Source organism: Pinus tabuliformis, chromosome 1_2, assembly GCF_031772625.1.
Source record: "Pinus tabuliformis cultivar Carrire ecotype Pingquan chromosome 1_2, CPIR1, whole genome shotgun sequence".
In the NCBI taxonomy this organism is placed as follows: domain Eukaryota; kingdom Viridiplantae; phylum Streptophyta; class Pinopsida; order Pinales; family Pinaceae; genus Pinus; species Pinus tabuliformis.
The window spans coordinates 830,368,052-830,388,751 of NC_142298.1; the positions used below are offsets into that span (position 1 = coordinate 830,368,052).

General features: G+C 37.1%; 1 long non-coding RNA gene across 9 annotated transcripts in view; it reads right to left on the bottom strand.

The window, feature by feature from the left end:
• Positions 1-20,053, bottom strand: part of LOC149208485 (uncharacterized) — a 30,800-nt gene extending 10,747 nt beyond the window's left edge. Inside the window, exons 1-4 of one of the 9 annotated variants that reach the window (XR_016252126.1) lie at positions 19,282-20,053; positions 18,964-19,134; positions 18,413-18,501; positions 18,075-18,193 (exon numbers count right to left, since the gene is read on the bottom strand). This is a non-coding gene — a long non-coding RNA (uncharacterized LOC149208485). Of the gene's footprint in view, positions 1-18,074; positions 18,502-18,942; positions 19,135-19,281 lie in introns of those variants that run through there. The other 8 variants (XR_016252127.1, XR_016252124.1, XR_016252125.1 and 5 more) reach the window with 8 other exon arrangements.
• Positions 20,054-20,700: the final 647 nt, after the last annotated feature.

Here is a 20,700-nt window from a genome sequence, read left to right on the forward strand (position 1 = left end):
GAGTTCGATTCAATGTTCAGACCTTTGCAGATTTCAGTATCTCCAGGTATGAATCAAATTGATGCTCTTAAAAAGAAGATCACAGATTTGGAATCTTCAATTCACCATACAAGGTCAGAAATGTTACAGTTGTCTTCCAAACTTCAAATGCTTATTTCTGATTATGATGATTGTAATTCCAAATTAAACAGCCTACTGATGAAAAATGTGCCAGTCATGGAAGAAATATCCCCAAAGAAAAATGTTGAGCTTTTTAATGTTATGGGCATCGGAGATAGAGTAGTTATTCCAATAAGAATTAAAGTCCCTAGCATTAAACAGTATACCTTGGATGCTCAAATAGATTCTGGTGCTATGAGTAGTTGCTGCAAATATAAAGCTATTCCCCATTATTATTGGCAGCCTACTAAACTCCAATTCAGGGCTATCACTGGTGATTTAATGGAAATAAGTCACATAGCTCCTGAATTTCCTATTTTCTTGAACGATGTCCAGGTTTTTGTCACTTTGTATAGTTTTGATACTGGTGCTGATGTTCTGTTAGGACAAGATTTTCTGAAGAAATATTTGCCAGTCACTTTCGGACAAGATTATGTTACATTCTCCACCACTGCTGGTCCTATCACAGTCCCTGCTTCTAGTGACTATAAAATTAATGTGCAACCTGAAGAAAAGGATCCTCTCCAGTATAGTCTGCAAGATCTTACCAAGATTAATAAGATCGTAAAAAATGCAGAGTTACATGGTCCCAAAACTTTGCAACAAATTTCTGATAAACTTCGTGCAAATTGTACTTCAAGTAGGCCAGATGCTTTTTGGGCAAGAGAAAATTATTTTGTTGCACTACCTTACCGAGAAGGATATATTCCTAAGCCACAAAAAGCCAGTGCAAATCATATGAGTCCAAAAGAGCAAGAATTATGCAAAGCAGAAATTGAACAATTGTTAGAACAAAAGCTTATTGAATCCTGCAAGAGCCCTTGGGCCTGCCCGGCTTTTTATGTCAATAAGCATAGTGAGCAGAAAAGAGGCAAGAAAAGGCTTGTGATTAATTATAAGGCTTTGAATGATGCTCTTCTTCCTATTCGATATCCTCTGCCTAACAAAGAATTATTACTTGCCAAAATTGCTAATGCTAATGTGTTCAGCAAGTTTGATCTTAAAAGTGGATTTTGGCAGATTGGTATTATTCTTGATGACAGGTATAAAACAGCCTTCACTGTTCCTCATGGCCAATATCAATGGACTGTGATGCCCTTTGGTTTGAAAAATGCTCCATCTAAATTCCAAAAAAGGATGGAAGACATTTTTGGTGGGGTAGAGTACATTATTGTATATATTGATGATTTGCTTGTATTTAGCAGAGATGTAAATATGCACAAGATCCATTTAGAACAATTCTACCAACTTGTATATAAGCATGGATTAGTACTTTCAGATTCAGAAGAGAAGTTTTAGATTGGAAAAGTCAAGATTGATTACTTGGGTTTACACATAGAAAAAGGACATGTAGAACTTCAGCCACATGTGCTAATCCATCTATTAAAGTTTCCTGATATAATTGCCAATGTAAAGACCCTGCAGAGATTTCTTGGATGCCTGAATTATATAAGAAAATTTTATGCTAACCAATCAGAGGATACAAATATACTGCAGGACAGACTAAAGAAGAAAGGTGTCAGATGGACAGATGAAATGACAGCAGCAGTAATTAGTATTAAGAGTAAGCTTAATGATTTGCCAAAACTCAAGCTTCCTGATACTAATCTTCCTTTTATACTTGAAACAGATGCTTCTTATCACACTTGGGCTGCAGTTTTGCTACAAAAGCATGGAAGAAAAGAATTGGTTTGTGCCTATTCCTCAGGATCTTTTAATGACACAGAGAAAAAGTATCCTTCTTCTCATAAAGAAATACTTGCAGTAAAGAGAGGAATAAAAAGATTTCGCTTGTTCTTGAAAAGTGTTAAATTTATTGTCAGAACAGATCTAAAGCATATGAAACAGATGTTGGCAAACAAAAGGTTGTTAGAAGAAGGCAGTACCAGAGTACTAAGATGGGCACTATGGCTAGAAGGTTTTGACTTTGATATTGTTTACAAATCTGGTGCAGAAAATTATCTTGCTGACATGCTTACCAGAGAAGGTGCTCAAGAAACCAAGGAGATCAAGATGTTCAGACCACTTAACCAGCACGAAGCTTCCACAAGTCAGTCCAGTCATGTCGAGTCTAAAAGAGTTAAGTATGTTACAGTCTGTAGTAACTGTCATTATGAGTTTTGTCTAGAATGTCTATCAAAACAGGTCCGAGTCTTGCCATTATGCTTAAGACAAATCATTCTGCAAAAATGGCTTGACTCCGAGGAGTCTAGATGGTCATATGCAAAAGAGTTACCATATAGGATTAGGCCATGGCGTGTTTATTATGCATTGTCTAGGGAACCAGATCCTGTTTATTTTGGGTGTATTCAAAATACTGACTGGACATGGGCAGATTACTTTTCCATTCACCAAAGAGCTAGGATACATGGTTCGGTTAAGGTCATATTTTATGCTAACGCTATAGATCCCTCAAACAATTGGTGGAGTCCATGGTTTAAGCTATTCATGTTTAGATATTTGCCTAGAGCTAAAAGCATTTTCGATAGGACTTTTGCTGAGTTTGTCAGAATCTTTCATTGGGAAATGCATGTAGCTGTCCAAAATGATTTCGTCTTAGAGTTTGAATTCATCCACAAACACACAATTGTCATTCCTAATGAAGAAGATGAATCCTTTAAGCTTTCTGTCAGATTCAGAGGATTGATATCAGTGGACCCACATGACAGGCCAACATTCATGTTCACATTTCCATTCTTTTGTTGTACCAGAGATGTAGCACCATATTGGCTAGATGAATCTGTCCCATACGAAGTGCTGGCTCCAAACAATGAAGAGCTAATTGAAGAATTAATAGAACAAGACCAAGTCAGGCTTGGCCATAATAATCCAGCTGTTCCAGATACTCATGCACATGATTATGACGACAGGGCTAACAGTGACTGATTGAAGGGATCAATCAAATGAAATCCTTTCATATCATGCTTTATTTGTACATATACTGCTCTTCGGTTTCCGTGGGATTTAGTCCGAATAAAATCTCCACTGTGTAATTACTTTATCTTGTTGTTCTTTGGTTTGCGTGGGATTTACTCCGAATAAAATCTCCACTGTGTAATTACTTTTGTATAAGAGCCGACGTCCTAGATTCCGGCCATCTTTTCACTTCAGAGATGTCATGATTCGGTCCCCATATGGCTTAGCCTCCAAGGGATGAGATAACAAGTGGTTGTCCCCACTTGCCCGAATCTTTAGGACTATTCATTACTTTTGTACAAAGTTCTTTAGTGATTCGTGATAGACATCTTGCATGATGATCTAACGAATCTTTTAAAGTTTCAAGTTCCCGGTAAAACCTTTCACCGGATGACCTGCTAGGATATTATAAATACTAGCATTGTAAGCTCATTGGGGGCATTGGAGTCTTGAGAGTTTTGAGAGAGTCTGAGTAGTGTTGTAGTCTGAGTGAAGTCTCCCTGCTCTGCATCTGCGAGAAGTTTTCTCGATCTGCTTGCATCACGGAGTTTAACTCTATAGTCTGTATTGTGAAGTTTGAGTTCTTTGAGTTTTAGACGAGACGAGATCTCCCTGCTCTGCATCTGCGAGAAGTTTTCTCGATCTGCTTGCATCACGGAGCACTAGTCTCATATCTGGATTCTGTAATTATCTGAAAAGAAAATATATCTTGGCACATCTTTGCTGCATATCTGGTTCTTTGCGTTTATGGTATCAGAGCCATCTGGTTCTTTGTCCAAGAGCTGTTTTAAATTGTCTGGTTCTTCCATTGAGTAGTATTTGTCCGAGCTATTGTCCACGAGTCTAAAGTTTGCGATAAGGCGCTGGTAGAGAGCTGTGAAGGTGAAGGACTACCGTGTTTGCTTTCCTGGTGCACAAAAGCTTTGATTCTCCTCTGTTCAGGTGCTTACTCATACTTTCTTTCAATGGCTGGTTATATGAATGAGTTTTCTCTTCAGAAGCCCGAAGACAGAAAGATAGCTCATAAGAATCGATGGTCTTTTATGAATAAGTTTTTAAATAAAACCAGAAATGAAGATGTTCTTTATGATGAAAAAGTATTAGTACAAGAATTTGAACCACAGCCTAACTGGACATTGCCAGAGATTGATATTGATAAACTTTATAAAATGCCTGTTTTCCAGTTTCGAGCTGCTCAGTTATTTAGATTTACATCTGTAAATATTCCTATTTCCACTGGCCAGTCTGTATATCAAATCCCACTAATACAGCCAGAAGATATCAAATGGGGTTTAGAAAATGGTTATAGATATATCCATATCGGTATCGTACAATTTGGAATTAATCCTCTAGTCCGTCCTGGTCTAAGTACTTCATGCTTGACATGTGTCCTTGATACAAGAATGAATAACTTCGATGACGCTTTATTGGGAGGATTCCAAAGTCCCCTCAATAATGGCCCTGTTTGGTCATCAGTTATCCCTGGGTACCAAGTTTCATTGACAGACCCTTATATCAATGAATTCTTGAATGCTTATATTCAGTTTTATGGTTTTAATGTTGCCCCACAGTCACAGATCGCTCAGCTCCATGCTTCTACATGCCTAAGATTCGTCTCCACTTCCATGCCTCCTCTGAATCCAAAATTAACTGGTAGAGCTTTAAAAGAAGGTGTTATTGTTGGCCCTGGTAACACTGCTCCTTCAATAATGGCCATGTCAGGAGTAACTGGTGAGCAAACACATGGTGAATCAAATTCTAAAAGAGACAGAAGTGATTCATTTTTCCATTCCAACAAAGGGAAAAGAGGTGCCGGTGATACCAATGCACATGAAGCATCAGCATCCAGCCCATTCAGCAGATATACTGAAAATCTGCAATCTGTACCTATAAGGCTAGACAATCCTGCTTCCAGAGGATATGGAAATTCATTGTTAGTAAATATTGATTACCTTGATTATAATGAAGTAATTGCTGTTTTGCATAATGTCCATGCTTGGGCGTTACAGAGGAAAGCCGAAGCCAAAGTGTCATGGTCTGATGTAGTTACTCAGATTGTATGGTCTTTTACTGGCATACTAAAGCAATGGTGGGAAAGGCTTGCAGAGGAAGAGAAAGATCAAATAGTTGAACATAGTACTGATCCATTAAGAGCATCAATTTGATTCATACCTGAAGATACTGAAATCTGCAAAGGTCTGAACATTGAATCGAACTCTTTTTCGATGAAGTCATCATCATCTATTTCTTCCTCTGAAAATTTTTCTTTCCTTTTGGATGGCAGTTGTTTCTCAAGATTTTCAAGTTTTTCAGTCAATCTTCTTCTTGCCGTAAACTGAACTGGATCTAACTGTGCTAGATCAGCTTTGACTGCTGCAATCTTTGCTTGTATCTCTCCTGAGGAATTCAAACTAAACATTTTAATATCAGGAATGAAGGTTTCATCAGAATCAGATGATTCTGAATCAATTGTTAATTTCCTGATTTCAGGAATTTCACTATCCGAAGATTCTGAAGAAGAACTTGAAACTTCAAAATATTCTCCATCAGAGTGGGATATGAGATCCCAATCTTGTGGATCATGTATTGTAGAAACGATATTCATTATCTTCATCTGCTTTTTATCCTTTCTTTCTCTGCAAGTGTTAGCATAATGACCTTCTTTACCACAAATAAAACACACACCTTTTTTAGAAGGTTTTGATCTTTTCCTAAATACTACCCTTCGTCCTTTAAATGATCTTTTGGAAGGAAAGTATTTTTTCTTTTTAGGAAAGTATTTATCAGCCTTGCAGGAGCAAGAGTTATCAAACTTTGTCTTTTTAGAAACCTTTCTTTCACTTTTCTTGTGACAACCAAAATTATAGGTTTCTTTGAAATTATTGCAAAGCTTTGTGCTAAAGTGCATCTGTTTTGAAAAATTCTTCTTGGCTTTGCTCTCTGCACATTCTATATGCAATATTGTGACAATCAATTGGTGAATAGCTGCAAATGATTGTCCTTCCAAATTTACTTTATGATCTGCTATGTACTGGTTAATTAGATCAGGAATTTTTCCAGGCATAGACTGGATGTAATATCTCAGATAGGCAACATTATGTGGATCACTAGCCTGATACAGAAGTTTTTGCATAACACAAAAATACTCTTGCAAGTAATCAATGTCGCATAACTTCTGGGAGAGAAATAACTGTGAATGATGGGCTGAATCTTCAGGGACTAATCCAACAAATTCATGTTTTAAAGCTTCAAACAGTGCTCTTAATGGATCAGTACTATGTTCAACTATTTGATCTTTCTCTTCCTCTGCAAGACTTGAGAAGATCAAGAAAGGAATCAATCTAGCTAGAGAAAAGACAGAGTTGATAAAGAATAGACTAGCTGATATTCCTTCTGTTGAAAGTCTAAGACTACCAAAGAACTATGTTAGCCTTAGTTCTTTGATGAAACAAAATGGCCAACCATCTGCTCCTTCAATAATGGCCATGTCAGGAGTAACTGGTGAGCAAACACATGGTGAATCAAATTCTAAAAGAGACAGAAGTGATTCATTTTTCCATTCCAACAAAGGGAAAAGAGGTGCCGGTGATACCAATGCACATGAAGCATCAGCATCCAGCCCGTTCAGCAGATATACTGAAAATCTGCAATCTGTACCTATAAGGCTAGACAATCCTGCTTCCAGAGGATATGGAAATTCATTGTTAGTAAATATTGATTGCCTTGATTATAATGAAGTAATTGCTGTTTTGCATAATGTCCATGCTTGGGCGTTACAGAGGAAAGCCGAAGCCAAAGTGTCATGCTCTGATGTAGTTACTCAGATTGTATGGTCTTTTACTGGCATACTAAAGCAATGGTGGGAAAGGCTTGCAGAGGAAGAGAAAGATCAAATAGTTGAACATAGTACTGATCCATTAAGAGCACTGTTTGAAGCTTTAAAACATGAATTTGTTGGATTAGTCCCTGAAGATTCAGCCCATCATTCACAGTTATTTCTCTCCCAGAAGTTATGCGACATTGATTACTTGCAAGAGTATTTTTGTGTTATGCAAAAACTTCTGTATCAGGCTAGTGATCCACATAATGTTGCCTATCTGAGATATTACATCCAGTCTATGCCTGGAAAAATTCCTGATCTAATTAACCAGTACATAGCAGATCATAAAGTAAATTTGGAAGGACAATCATTTGCAGCTATTCACCAATTGATTGTCACAATATTGCAGAAAGAATGTGCAGAGAGCAAAGCCAAGAAGAATTTTTCAAAACAGATGCACTTTAGCACAAAGCTTTGCAATAATTTCAAAGAAACCTATAATTTTGGTTGTCACAAGAAAAGTGAAAGAAAGGTTTCTAAAAAGACAAAGTTTGATAACTCTTGCTCCTGCAAGGCTGATAAATACTTTCCTAAAAAGAAAAAATACTTTCCTTCCAAAAGATCATTTAAAGGACGAAGGGTAGCATTTAGGAAAAGATCAAAACCTTCTAAAAAAGGTGTGTGTTTTATTTGTGGTAAAGAAGGTCATTATGCTAACACTTGCAGAGAAAGAAAGGATAAAAAGCAGATGAAGATAATGAATATCTTTTCTACAATACATGATCCACAAGATTGGGATCTCATATCCCACTCTGATGGAGAATATTTTGAAGTTTCAAGTTCTTCTTCAGAATCTTCGGATAGTGAAATTCCTGAAATCAGGAAATTAACAATTGATTCAGAATCATCTGATTCTGATGAAACCTTCATTCCTGATATTAAAATGTTTAGTTTGAATTCCTCAGGAGAGATACAAGCAAAGATTACAGTAGTCAAAGCTGATCTAGCACAGTTAGATCCAGTTCAGTTTACGGCAAGAAGAAGATTGACTGAAAAACTTGAAAATCTTGAGAAACAACTGCCATCCAAAAGGAAAGAAAAATTTTCAGAGGAAGAAATAGATGATGATGACTTCATCGAAAAAGAGTTTGATTCAATGTTCAGACCTTTGCAGATTTCAGTATCTCCAGATATGAATCAAATTGATGCTCTTAAAAAGAAGATCACAGATTTGGAATCTTCAATTCACCATACAAGGTCAGAAATGTTACAGTTGTCTTCCAAACTTCAAATGCTTATTTCTGATTATGATGATTGTAATTCCAAATTAACCAGCCTACTGATGAAAAATGTGCCAGTCATGGAAGAAATATCCCCAAAGAAAAATGTTGAGCTTTTTAATGTTATGGGCATCGGAGATAGAGTAGTTATTCCAATAAGAATTAAAGTCCCTAGCATTAAACAGTATACCTTGGATGCTCAAATAGATTCTGGTGCTATGAGTAGTTGCTGCAAATATAAAGCTATTCCCCATTATTATTGGCAGCCTACTAAACTCCAATTCAGGGCTATCACTGGTGATTTAATGGAAATAAGTCACATAGCTCCTGAATTTCCTATTTTCTTGAACGATGTCCAGGTTTTTGTCACTTTGTATAGTTTTGATACTAGTGCTGATGTTCTGTTAGGACAAGATTTTCTGAAGAAATATTTGCCAGTCACTTTCGGACAAGATTATGTTACATTCTCCACCACTGCTGGTCCTATCACAGTCCCTGCTTCTAGTGACTATAAAATTAATGTGCAACCTGAAGAAAAGGATCCTCTCCAGTATAGTCTGCAAGATCTGACCAAGATTAATAAGATTGTAAAAAATGCAGAGTTACATGGTCCCAAAACTTTGCAACAAATTTCTGATAAACTTCGTGCAGATTGTACTTCAAGTAGGCCAGATGCTTTTTGGGCAAGAGAAAAGTATTTTGTTGCACTACCTTACCGAGAAGGATATATTCCTAAGCCACAAAAAGCCAGTGCAAATCATATGAGTCCAAAAGAGCAAGAATTATGCAAAGCAGAAATTGAACAATTGTTAGAACAAAAGCTTATTGAATCCTGCAAGAGCCCTTGGGCCTGCCCGGCTTTTTATGTCAATAAGCATAGTGAGCAGAAAAGAGGCAAGAAAAGGCTTGTGATTAATTATAAGGCTTTGAATGATGCTCTTCTTCCTATTCGATATCCTCTGCCTAACAAAGAATTATTACTTGCCAAAATTGCTAATGCTAATGTGTTCAGCAAGTTTGATCTTAAAAGTGGATTTTGGCAGATTGGTATTATTCCTGATGACAGGTATAAAACAACCTTCACTGTTCCTCATGGCCAATATCAATGGACTATGATGCCCTTTGGTTTGAAAAATGCTCCATCTGAATTCCAAAAAAGGATGGAAGACATTTTTGGTGGGGTAGAGTACATTATTGTATATATTGATGATTTGCTTGTATTTAGCAGAGATGTAAATATGCACAAGATCCATTTAGAACAATTCTACCAACTTGTATATAAGCATGGATTAGTACTTTCAGATTCAGAAGAGAAGTTTCAGATTGGAAAAGTCAAGATTGATTACTTGGGTTTACACATAGAAAAAGAACATGTAGAACTTCAGCCACATGTGCTAATCCATCTATTAAAGTTTCCTGATATAATTGCCAATGTAAAGACCCTGCAGAGATTTCTTGGATGCCTGAATTATATAAGAAAATTTTATGCTAACCAATCAGAGGATACAAATATACTACAGGACAGACTAAAGAAGAAAGGTGTCAGATGGACAGATGAAATGACAGCAGCAGTAATTAGTATTAAGAGTAAGCTTAATGATTTGCCAAAACTCAAGCTTCCTGATACTAATCTTCCTTTTATACTTGAAACAGATGCTTCTTATCACACTTGGGCTGCAGTTTTGCTACAAAAGCATGGAAGAAAAGAATTGGTTTGTGCCTATTCCTCAGGATCTTTTAATGACACAGAGAAAAAGTATCCTTCTTCTCATAAAGAAATACTTGCAGTAAAGAGAGGAATAAAAAGATTTCGCTTGTTCTTGAAAAGTGTTAAATTTATTGTCAGAACAGATCTAAAGCATATGAAACAGATGTTGGCAAACAAAAGGTTGTTAGAAGAAGGCAGTACCAGAGTACTAAGATGGGCACTATGGCTAGAAGGTTTTGACTTTGATATTGTTTACAAATCTGGTGCAGAAAATTATCTTGCTGACATGCTTACCAGAGAAGGTGCTCAAGAAACCAAGGAGATCAAGATGTTCAGACCACTTAACCAGCACGAAGCTTCCACAAGTCAGTCCAGTCATGTCGAGTCTAAAAGAGTTAAGTATGTTACAGTCTGTAGTAACTGTCATTATGAGTTTTGTCTAGAATGTCTATCAAAACAGGTCCAAGTCTTGCCATTATGCTTAAGACAAATCATTCTGCAAAAATGACATGACTCCGAGGAGTCTAGATGGTCATATGCAAAAGAGTTACCATATAGGATTAGGCCATGGCGTGTTTATTATGCATTGTCTAGGGAACCAGATCCTGTTTATTTTGGGTGTATTCAAAATACTGACTGGACATGGGCAGATTACTTTTCCATTCACCAAAGAGCTAGGATACATGGTTCGGTTAAGGTCATATTTTATGCTAACGCTATAGATCCCTCAAACAATTGGTGGAGTCCATGGTTTAAGCTATTCATGTTTAGATATTTGCCTAGAGCTAAAAGCATTTTCGATAGGACTTTTGCTGAGTTTGTCAGAATCTTTCATTGGGAAATGCATGTAGCTGTCCAAAATGATTTCGTCTTAGAGTTTGAATTCATCCACAAACACACAATTGTCATTCCTAATGAAGAAGATGAATCCTTTAAGCTTTCTGTCAGATTCAGAGGATTGATATCAGTGGACCCACATGACAGGCCAACATTCATGTTCACATTTCCATTCTTTTGTTGTACCAGAGATGTAGCACCATATTGGCTAGATGAATCTGTCCCATACGAAGTGCTGGCTCCAAACAATGAAGAGCTAATTGAAGAATTAATAGAACAAGACCAAGTCAGGCTTGGCCATAATAATCCAGCTGTTCCAGATACTCATGCACATGATTATGACGACAGGGCTAACAGTGACTGATTGAAGGGATCAATCAAATGAAATCCTTTCATATCCTGCTTTATTTGTACATATACTGCTCTTCGGTTTCCGTGGGATTTAGTCCGAATAAAATCTCCACTGTGTAATTACTTTATCTTGTTGTTCTTTGGTTTGCGTGGGATTTACTCCGAATAAAATCTCCACTGTGTAATTACTTTTGTATAAGAGCCGACGTCCTAGATTCCGGCCATCTTTTCACTTCAGAGATGTCATGATTCGGTCCCCATATGGCTTAGCCTCCAAGGGATGAGATAACAAGTGGTTGTCCCCACTTGCCCGAATCTTTAGGACTATTCATTACTTTTGTACAAAGTTCTTTAGTGATTCGTGATAGACATCTTGCATGATGATCTAACGAATCTTTTAAAGTTTCAAGTTCCTGGTAAAACCTTTCACCGGATGACCTGCTAGGATATTATAAATACTAGCATTGTAAGCTCATTGGGGCATTGGAGTCTTGAGAGTTTTGAGAGAGTCTGAGTAGTGTTGTAGTCTGAGTGAAGTCTCCCTGCTCTGCATCTGTGAGAAGTTTTCTCGATCTGCTTGCATCACGGAGTTTAACTCTATAGTCTGTATTTTGAAGTTTGAGTTCTTTGAGTTTTAGACGAGACGAGATCTCCCTGCTCTGCATCTGCGAGAAGTTTTCTCGATCTGCTTGCATCACGGAGCACTAGTCTCATATCTGGATTCTGTAATTATCTGAAAAGAAAATATATCTTGGCACATCTTTGCTGCATATCTGGTTCTTTGCGTTTAGATTCATCAGTCTGGAATGTAGAAGATGAAGATGGAACACAGAACTGACAATCATCAGGTAGCTGAGAGGTGGATTTTCTATGATCCTCTCTTGGAGCAGAATGTCTTGATGATAAATTTCTAGGAACAGGGGGTATCTGTGGATTCCTACCACCCAAGATTGTAGATCTAGGGAAGGATGACATAGATCTAGTAAGTGAAGGAGTGGTAAATTTAAGACCAGTGGATCCGTCAGGATGATGGATGAGAGACAATTTCGGAGGAACTTTAGAGGTTTGCAGTTGAGGATATTTCTGTGAAAGTGGAATATAAGTACTATTCCATTCATCTGGTAGAGTACATTCTGCAAAACCAATCTGTAGGGGAGCAGTGTTACCAGGGCCACCAATAACACCTTCTTTTAAAGCTCTACCAGTTAATTTTGGATTCAGAGGAGGCATGGAAGTGGAGACGAATCTCAGGCATGTAGAAGCATGGAGCTGAGCGATCTGTGACTGTGGGGCAACATTAAAACCATAAAACTGAATATAAGCATTCAAGAATTCATTGATATAAGGGTTTGTCAATGAAACTTGGTACCTAGGGATAACTGATGACCAAACAGGGCCATTATTGAGGGGACTTTGGAATCCTCCTAATAAAGCGTCATCGAAGTTATTCATTCTTGTATCAAGGACACATGTCAAGCATGAAGTACTTAGACCAGGACGGACTAGAGGATTAATTCCAAATTGTACGATACCGATATGGATATATCTATAACCATTTTCTAAACCCCATTTGATATCTTCTGGCTGTATTAGTGGGATTTGATATACAGACTGGCCAGTGGAAATAGGAATATTCACAGATGTAAATCTAAATAACTGAGCAGCTCGAAACTGGAAAACAGGCATTTTATAGAGTTTATCAATATCAATCTCTGGCAATGTCCAGTTAGGCTGTGGTTCAAATTCTTGTACTAATACTTTTTCATCATAAAGAACATCTTCATTTCTGGTTTTATTTAAAAACTTATTCATAAAAGACCATCGATTCTTATGAGCTATCTTTCTGTCTTCGGGCTTCTGAAGAGAAAACTCATTCATATAACCAGCCATTGAAAGAAAGTATGAGTAAGCACCTGAACAGAGGAGAATCAAAGCTTTTGTGCACCAGGAAAGCAAACACGGTAGTCCTTCACCTTCACAGCTCTCAACCAGCGCCTTATCGCAAACTTTAGACTCGTGGACAATAGCTCGGACAAATACTACTCAATGGAAGAACCAGACAATTTAAAACAGCTCTTGGACAAAGAACCAGATGGCTCTGATACCATAAACGCAAAGAACCAGATATGCAGCAAAGATGTGCCAAGATATATTTTCTTTTCAGATAATTACAGAATCCAGATATGAGACTAGTGCTCCGTCATTCACAGTTATTTCTCTCCCAGAAGTTATGCGACATTGATTACTTGCAAGAGTATTTTTGTGTTATGCAAAAAACTTCTGTATCAGGCTAGTGATCCACATAATGTTGCCTATCTGAGATATTACATCCAGTCTATGCCTGGAAAAATTCCTGATCTAATTAACCAGTACATAGCAGATCATAAAGTAAATTTGGAAGGACAATCATTTGCAGCTATTCACCAATTGATTGTCACAATATTGCAGAAAGAATGTGCAGAGAGCAAAGCCAAGAAGAATTTTTCAAAACAGATGCACTTTAGCACAAAGCTTTGCAATAATTTCTAAGAAACCTATAATTTTGGTTGTCACAAGAAAAGTGAAAGAAAGGTTTCTAAAAAGACAAAGTTTGATAACTCTTGCTCCTGCAAGGCTGATAAATACTTTCCTAAAAAGAAAAAATACTTTCCTTCCAAAAGATCATTTAAAGGACGAAGGGTAGTATTTAGGAAAAGATCAAAACCTTCTAAAAAAGGTGTGTGTTTTATTTGTGGTAAAGAAGGTCATTATGCTAACACTTGCAGAGAAAGAAAGGATAAAAAGCAGATGAAGATAATGAATATCTTTTCTACAATACATGATCCACAAGATTGGGATCTCATATCCCACTCTGATGGAGAATATTTTGAAGTTTCAAGTTCTTCTTCAGAATCTTCGGATAGTGAAATCCCTGAAATCAGGAAATTAACAATTGATTCAGAATCATCTGATTCTGATGAAACCTTCATTCCTGATATTAAAATGTTTAGTTTGAATTCCTCAGGAGAGATACAAGCAAAGATTGCAGCAGTCAAAGCTGATCTAGCACAGTTAGATCCAGTTCAGTTTACGGCAAGAAGAAGATTGACTGAAAAACTTGAAAATCTTGAGAAACAACTGCCATCCAAAAGGAAAGAAAAATTTTCAGAGGAAGAAATAGATGATGATGACTTCATCGAAAAAGAGTTCGATTCAATGTTCAGACCTTTGCAGATTTCAGTATCTCCAGGTATGAATCAAATTGATGCTCTTAAAAAGAAGATCACAGATTTGGAATCTTCAATTCACCATACAAGGTCAGAAATGTTACAGTTGTCTTCCAAACTTCAAATGCTTATTTCTGATTATGATGATTGTAATTCCAAATTAACCAGCCTACTGATGAAAAATGTGCCAGTCATGGAAGAAATATCCCCAAAGAAAAATGTTGAGCTTTTTAATGTTATGGGCATCGGAGATAGAGTAGTTATTCCAATAAGAATTAAAGTCCCTAGCATTAAACAGTATACCTTGGATGCTCAAATAGATTCTGGTGCTATGAGTAGTTGCTGCAAATATAAAGCTATTCCCCATTATTATTGGCAGCCTACTAAACTCCAATTCAGGGCTATCACTGGTGATTTAATGGAAATAAGTCACATAGCTCCTGAATTTCCTATTTTCTTGAACGATGTCCAGGTTTTTGTCACTTTGTATAGTTTTGATACTGGTGCTGATGTTCTGTTAGGACAAGATTTTCTGAAGAAATATTTGCCAGTCACTTTCGGACAAGATTATGTTACATTCTCCACCACTGCTGGTCCTATCACAGTCCCTGCTTCTAGTGACTATAAAATTAATGTGCAACCTGAAGAAAAGGATCCTCTCCAGTATAGTCTGCAAGATCTGACCAAGATTAATAAGATCGTAAAAAATGCAGAGTTACATGGTCCCAAAACTTTGCAACAAATTTCTGATAAACTTCATGCAGATTGTACTTCAAGTAGGCCAGATGCTTTTTGGGCAAGAGAAAAGTATTTTGTTGCACTACCTTACCGAGAAGGATATATTCCTAAGCCACAAAAAGCCAGTGCAAATCATATGAGTCCAAAAGAGCAAGAATTATGCAAAGCAGAAATTGAACAATTGTTAGAACAAAAGCTTATTGAATCCTGCAAGAGCCCTTGGGCCTGCCCGGCTTTTTATGTCAATAAGCATAGTGAGCGGAAAAGAGGCAAGAAAAGGCTTGTGATTAATTATAAGGCTTTGAATGATGCTCTTCTTCCTATTCGATATCCTCTGCCTAACAAAGAATTATTACTTGCCAAAATTGCTAATGCTAATGTGTTCAGCGAGTTTGATCTTAAAAGTGGATTTTGGCAGATTGGTATTATTCCTGATGACAGGTATAAAACAGCCTTCACTGTTCCTCATGGCTAATACCAATGGACTGTGATGCCCTTTGGTTTGAAAAATGCTCCATCTGAATTCCAAAAAAGGATGGAAGACATTTTTGGTGGGGTAGAGTACATTATTGTATATATTGATGATTTGCTTGTATTTAGCAGAGATGTAAATATGCACAAGATCCATTTAGAACAATTCTACCAACTTGTATATAAGCATGGATTAGTACTTTCAGATTCAGAAGAGAAGTTTCAGATTGGAAAAGTCAAGATTGATTACTTGGGTTTACACATAGAAAAAGGACATGTAGAACTTCAGCCACATGTGCTAATCCATCTATTAAAGTTTCCTGATATAATTGCCAATGTAAAGACCCTGCAGAGATTTCTTGGATGCCTGAATTATATAAGAAAATTTTATGCTAACCAATCAGAGGATACAAATATACTGCAGGACAGACTAAAGAAGAAAGGTGTCAGATGGACAGATGAAATGACAGCAGCAGTAATTAGTATTAAGAGTAAGCTTAATGATTTGCCAAAACTCAAGCTTCCTGATACTAATCTTCCTTTTATACTTGAAACAGATGCTTCTTATCACACTTGGGCTGCAGTTTTGCTACAAAAGCATGGAAGAAAAGAATTGGTTTGTGCCTATTCCTCAGGATCTTTTAATGACACAGAGAAAAAGTATCCTTCTTCTCATAAAGAAATACTTGCAGTAAAGAGAGGAATAAAAAGATTTCTCTTGTTCTTGAAAAGTGTTAAATTTATTGTCAGAACAGATCTAAAGCATATGAAACAGATGTTGGCAAACAAAAGGTTGTTAGAAGAAGGCAGTACCAGAGTACTAAGATGGGCACTATGGCTAGAAGGTTTTGACTTTGATATTGTTTACAAATCTGGTGCAGAAAATTATCTTGCTGACATGCTTACCAGAGAAGGTGCTCAAGAAACCAAGGAGATCAAGATGTTCAGACCACTTAACCAGCACGAAGCTTCCACAAGTCAGTCCAGTCATGTCGAGTCTAAAAGAGTTAAGTATGTTACAGTCTGTAGTAACTGTCATTATGAGTTTTGTCTAGAATGTCTATCAAAACAGGTCCGAGTCTTGCCATTATGCTTAAGACAAATCATTCTGCAAAAATGGCTTGACTCCGAGGAGTCTAGATGGTCATATGCAAAAGAGTTACCATATAGGATTAGGCCATGGCGTGTTTATTATGCATTGTCTAGGGAACCAGATCCTGTTTATTTTGGGTGTATTCAAAATACTAATTGGACATGGGCAGATTACTTTTCCATTCACCAAAGAGCTAGGATACATGGTTCGGTTAAGGTCATATTTTATGCTAACACTATAGATCCCTCAAACAATTGGTGGAGTCCATGGTTTAAGCTATTCATGTTTAGATATTTGCCTAGAGCTAAAAGCATTTTCGATAGGACTTTTGCTGAGTTTGTCAGAATCTTTCATTGGGAAATGCATGTAGCTGTCCAAAATGATTTCGTCTTAGAGTTTGAATTCATCCACAAACACACAATTGTCATTCCTAATGAAGAAGATGAATCCTTTAAGCTTTCTGTCAGATTCAGAGGATTGATATCAGTGGACCCACATGACAGGCCAACATTCATGTTCACATTTCCATTCTTTTGTTGTACCAGAGATGTAGCACCATATTGGCTAGATGAATCTGTCCCATACGAAGTGCTGGCTCCAAACAATGAAGAGCTAATTGAAGAATTAATAGAACAAGACCAAGTCAGGCTTGGCCATAATAATCCAGCTGTTCCAGATACTCATGCACATGATTATGACGACAGGGCTAACAGTGACTGATTGAAGGGATCAATCAAATGAAATCCTTTCATATCGTGCTTTATTTGTACATATATTGCTCTTCGGTTTCCGTGGGATTTAGTCCGAATAAAATCTCCACTGTGTAATTACTTTATCTTGTTGTTCTTTGGTTTGCGTGGGATTTACTCCGAATAAAATCTCCACTGTGTAATTACTTTTGTATAAGAGCCGACGTCCTAGATTCCGGCCATCTTTTCACTTCAGAGATGTCATGATTCGGTCCCCATATGGCTTAGCCTCCAAGGGATGAGATAACAAGTGGTTGTCCCCACTTGCCCGAATCTTTAGGACTATTCATTACTTTTGTACAAAGTTCTTTAGTGATTCGTGATAGACATCTTGCATGATGATCTAACGAATCTTTTAAAGTTTCAAGTTCCCGGTAAAACCTTTCACCGGATGACCTGCTAGGATATTATAAATACTAGCATTGTAAGCTCATTAGGGGCATTGGAGTCTTGAGAGTTTTGAGAGAGTCTGAGTAGTGTTGTAGTCTGAGTGAAGTCTCCCTGCTCTGCATCTGCGAGAAGTTTTCTCGATCTGCTTGCATCACGGAGTTTAACTCTATATATATATATATATATATATATATATATATATATATATGTTTTTTCATATATATGGTTGTGGGGATTCCAAAGCCATGATTTCCAATAAGGATCAGGATATGCAATATAATCAGTTTATAATCAGTTTCCAGGGTTCGTGAAGCAAAATTCTAGAAAAAGGAAGACAGGGAAGACCACCAACAAACCTCAGCAGATAGAAGATAAGCTTGAACGACCGAGTGCCCAAACAGATCTACTTTTCATCTAGTGTGAGGTACAATGCCAAATTCCGTCTTAAGAAATATGTGCCCCAGAGTTGTTTGATCTGTCATGTCCACATATTACAGGGCAGTTGCTTCATCGTGCATAACATAACCCCCATTTGTAGACAGCAATAGAGAGAACAGTAAAATCACTGTGTCAGCAGCTTTAGAATTTAAAACACTCACTATAGTGAAATAGAACCTCATGTATATCTAGCGCAATATATAGCACAGACACACTTTTATCTCAGTTCAGAGATTTCAAAAAATAGCCAAATTACATGAATTCAAGCTGCCCGGATGCCACGAGCCTCTGAACACTTTTCTTCTTCTTCTTATTCTGCTCCCTCCACCACCTTACACAGAAGCCCTGTCAACAAAAGAACTGGAGACTCAGAATTATTTCATTTCAATATCACCACATCCAAAATCTACTACAGAAAGAGAAACAAGACTCACTCTCAAACCTTATTAGAGAACTCCTCAAACATAAATATCAAATCATGGAATATGAACTTGTCACGTAAAGGAATATGTATCTGGAAGGTCTGCCAGACCAATTTGGTCATAAAAACAATAAATCTATTCCTTTATCCATTCATTTTTTACAATTCGTAAAACACAACCTATATCAGACGAAAAGCTCTGCTTTCAACTATATTAACAGAGGAGAAATAAATAATTTGTTCCCAGTACATGATTTTGTAATCAAATAAAAAGACTTTTTCAACTCACAAGGACTGAAAGATGACTCGATTTCAGAACTTTATCCAGATCTTTAGCATTCAAAATGCAACCAAACAAAAAGTACCTTAGTTTTTGTACTTGATACCTTGAACATCACTAAAAAATTATCTCCTACTCTGCCAAGTTTTAGCCTTTAGGCGGGTATCCAAATTTTGTGGTAAGACTTTTGCCTGGAAAGGAAGTTGATCATTTCTCATCTTAGTCAATCCTCGGAACCATTTTGCTGCTTTGCTTGTGCCAAACAGGACATCACAGTCTGCACATTTATCACAAAACTAACATAATCAATAACATGAACAAATCTGAAATAAAAAGGGGTTATATACTCTAACATGCAGCAATGTTGTTAAAACTGAAAAAATAAATAAATAAAAGCTGTCCAGAGACAGAGCAAGTTACCTACCTGATGACCCTGATTGATCTTCTGAAACAACAATAATAGCATCCATAATGCGCTCTTCTGCTTTTGTCATACAAATTAAAAAATCAAAACCCTGAATACCCTTCCTGTTGTGAAGCAGAAACATTAAAACTTCCCACTTCAAAACCCAATAGCTTGCAGACTGCCTTCAAAGCCTTAATCTATACTGAACGAAGCCATTAGTGGGAAATGCTTTATGCTAAATAAGATGTAACTAATCTCTGACCAGAATATGAAGAGAAAAATTGACAGATTCAGTATCTGTCGAATACAAGTGCATATCTATCTGGTGAAACAACAATAGTAGCATCCATAATGCCCATCTTTTCTCTTGTCATACAAAATAAAATATCAAAACCCTAATTACTCTTATTATTGTGAAGCGGAAATATCAAAACTTCCCACTTCAAAAACCCAAAGCTTGCAGTCTGTTTTCGAAGCCTTAATTTATATTGGAGGAGGGAATGACCAATGTCTTTTTATTTGCATTTTTGTTATACACTAAAAGAACTACTAGTACCCTTTTATCCACAATTTCTCTATACAAGGAACATAGATTTAAATTTCCAAAAAAAATAACCTGGTACAATTTTACAAAATGTTAAAAGACACAACAGCATGAATACAGGATATGCCAGCTTCCTTTTAAAAGCTTTGCACATGAAATGGAGCTCGAAATCCGATCTGCATAATCTTATGTAACGTGACCATGATCTTGCAACTGATGCATGAACTCCCTCTCCTGGGTAACAAATCTGGCTAGAGCAAACTTCCCAGCTAGTTCCACACCTGCTTTAACCATCTTTTCAAACGTTTTCTCTGCCTCTGCAGCTCGACCCAATCTTCCATAGGCGGCAATAACAGCACAAAATGATGAACAGTTAGGCACAAACCCTGCTGCTCGGATGAAACTATTCGATGCAGCTCGATCCAATCTTCCATAGGCGGCAATAACAGCACAAAATGATGAACAGTTAGGCACAAACCCTGCTGCCCGGATGAAACTATTCGATGCCAAATGAAAAAATGAAACGCCCAAACCGTTTGGGCAACCCTTTTGAATCAACGATCAACGGCTGAAATTGTTGCAATCGTCTAACATATAATCCTGTGGCTTACAAGATGACAGGTAGGCAGAGAGGGGAATTGATCTCAGAGGGAAACGCCTTACGGTGTAATTACTTAAGCATAAAATCTAGTCACATTGTAGTCAAGGGTCACTCTTGCCTAACATAGAGTTTGATTCTTATAGCTTTACATGAGATAATCTATTTTGTTTTTTCAAGTATTCATTTGGTTCTCTCTAAATAATCATAATTATGAGGACAAAATATGCTTATCCCTCTTCCTCAAGGAGAATGTTGATATTCATTAATGGCTTCCTAGAGGGAAATTCTCCAT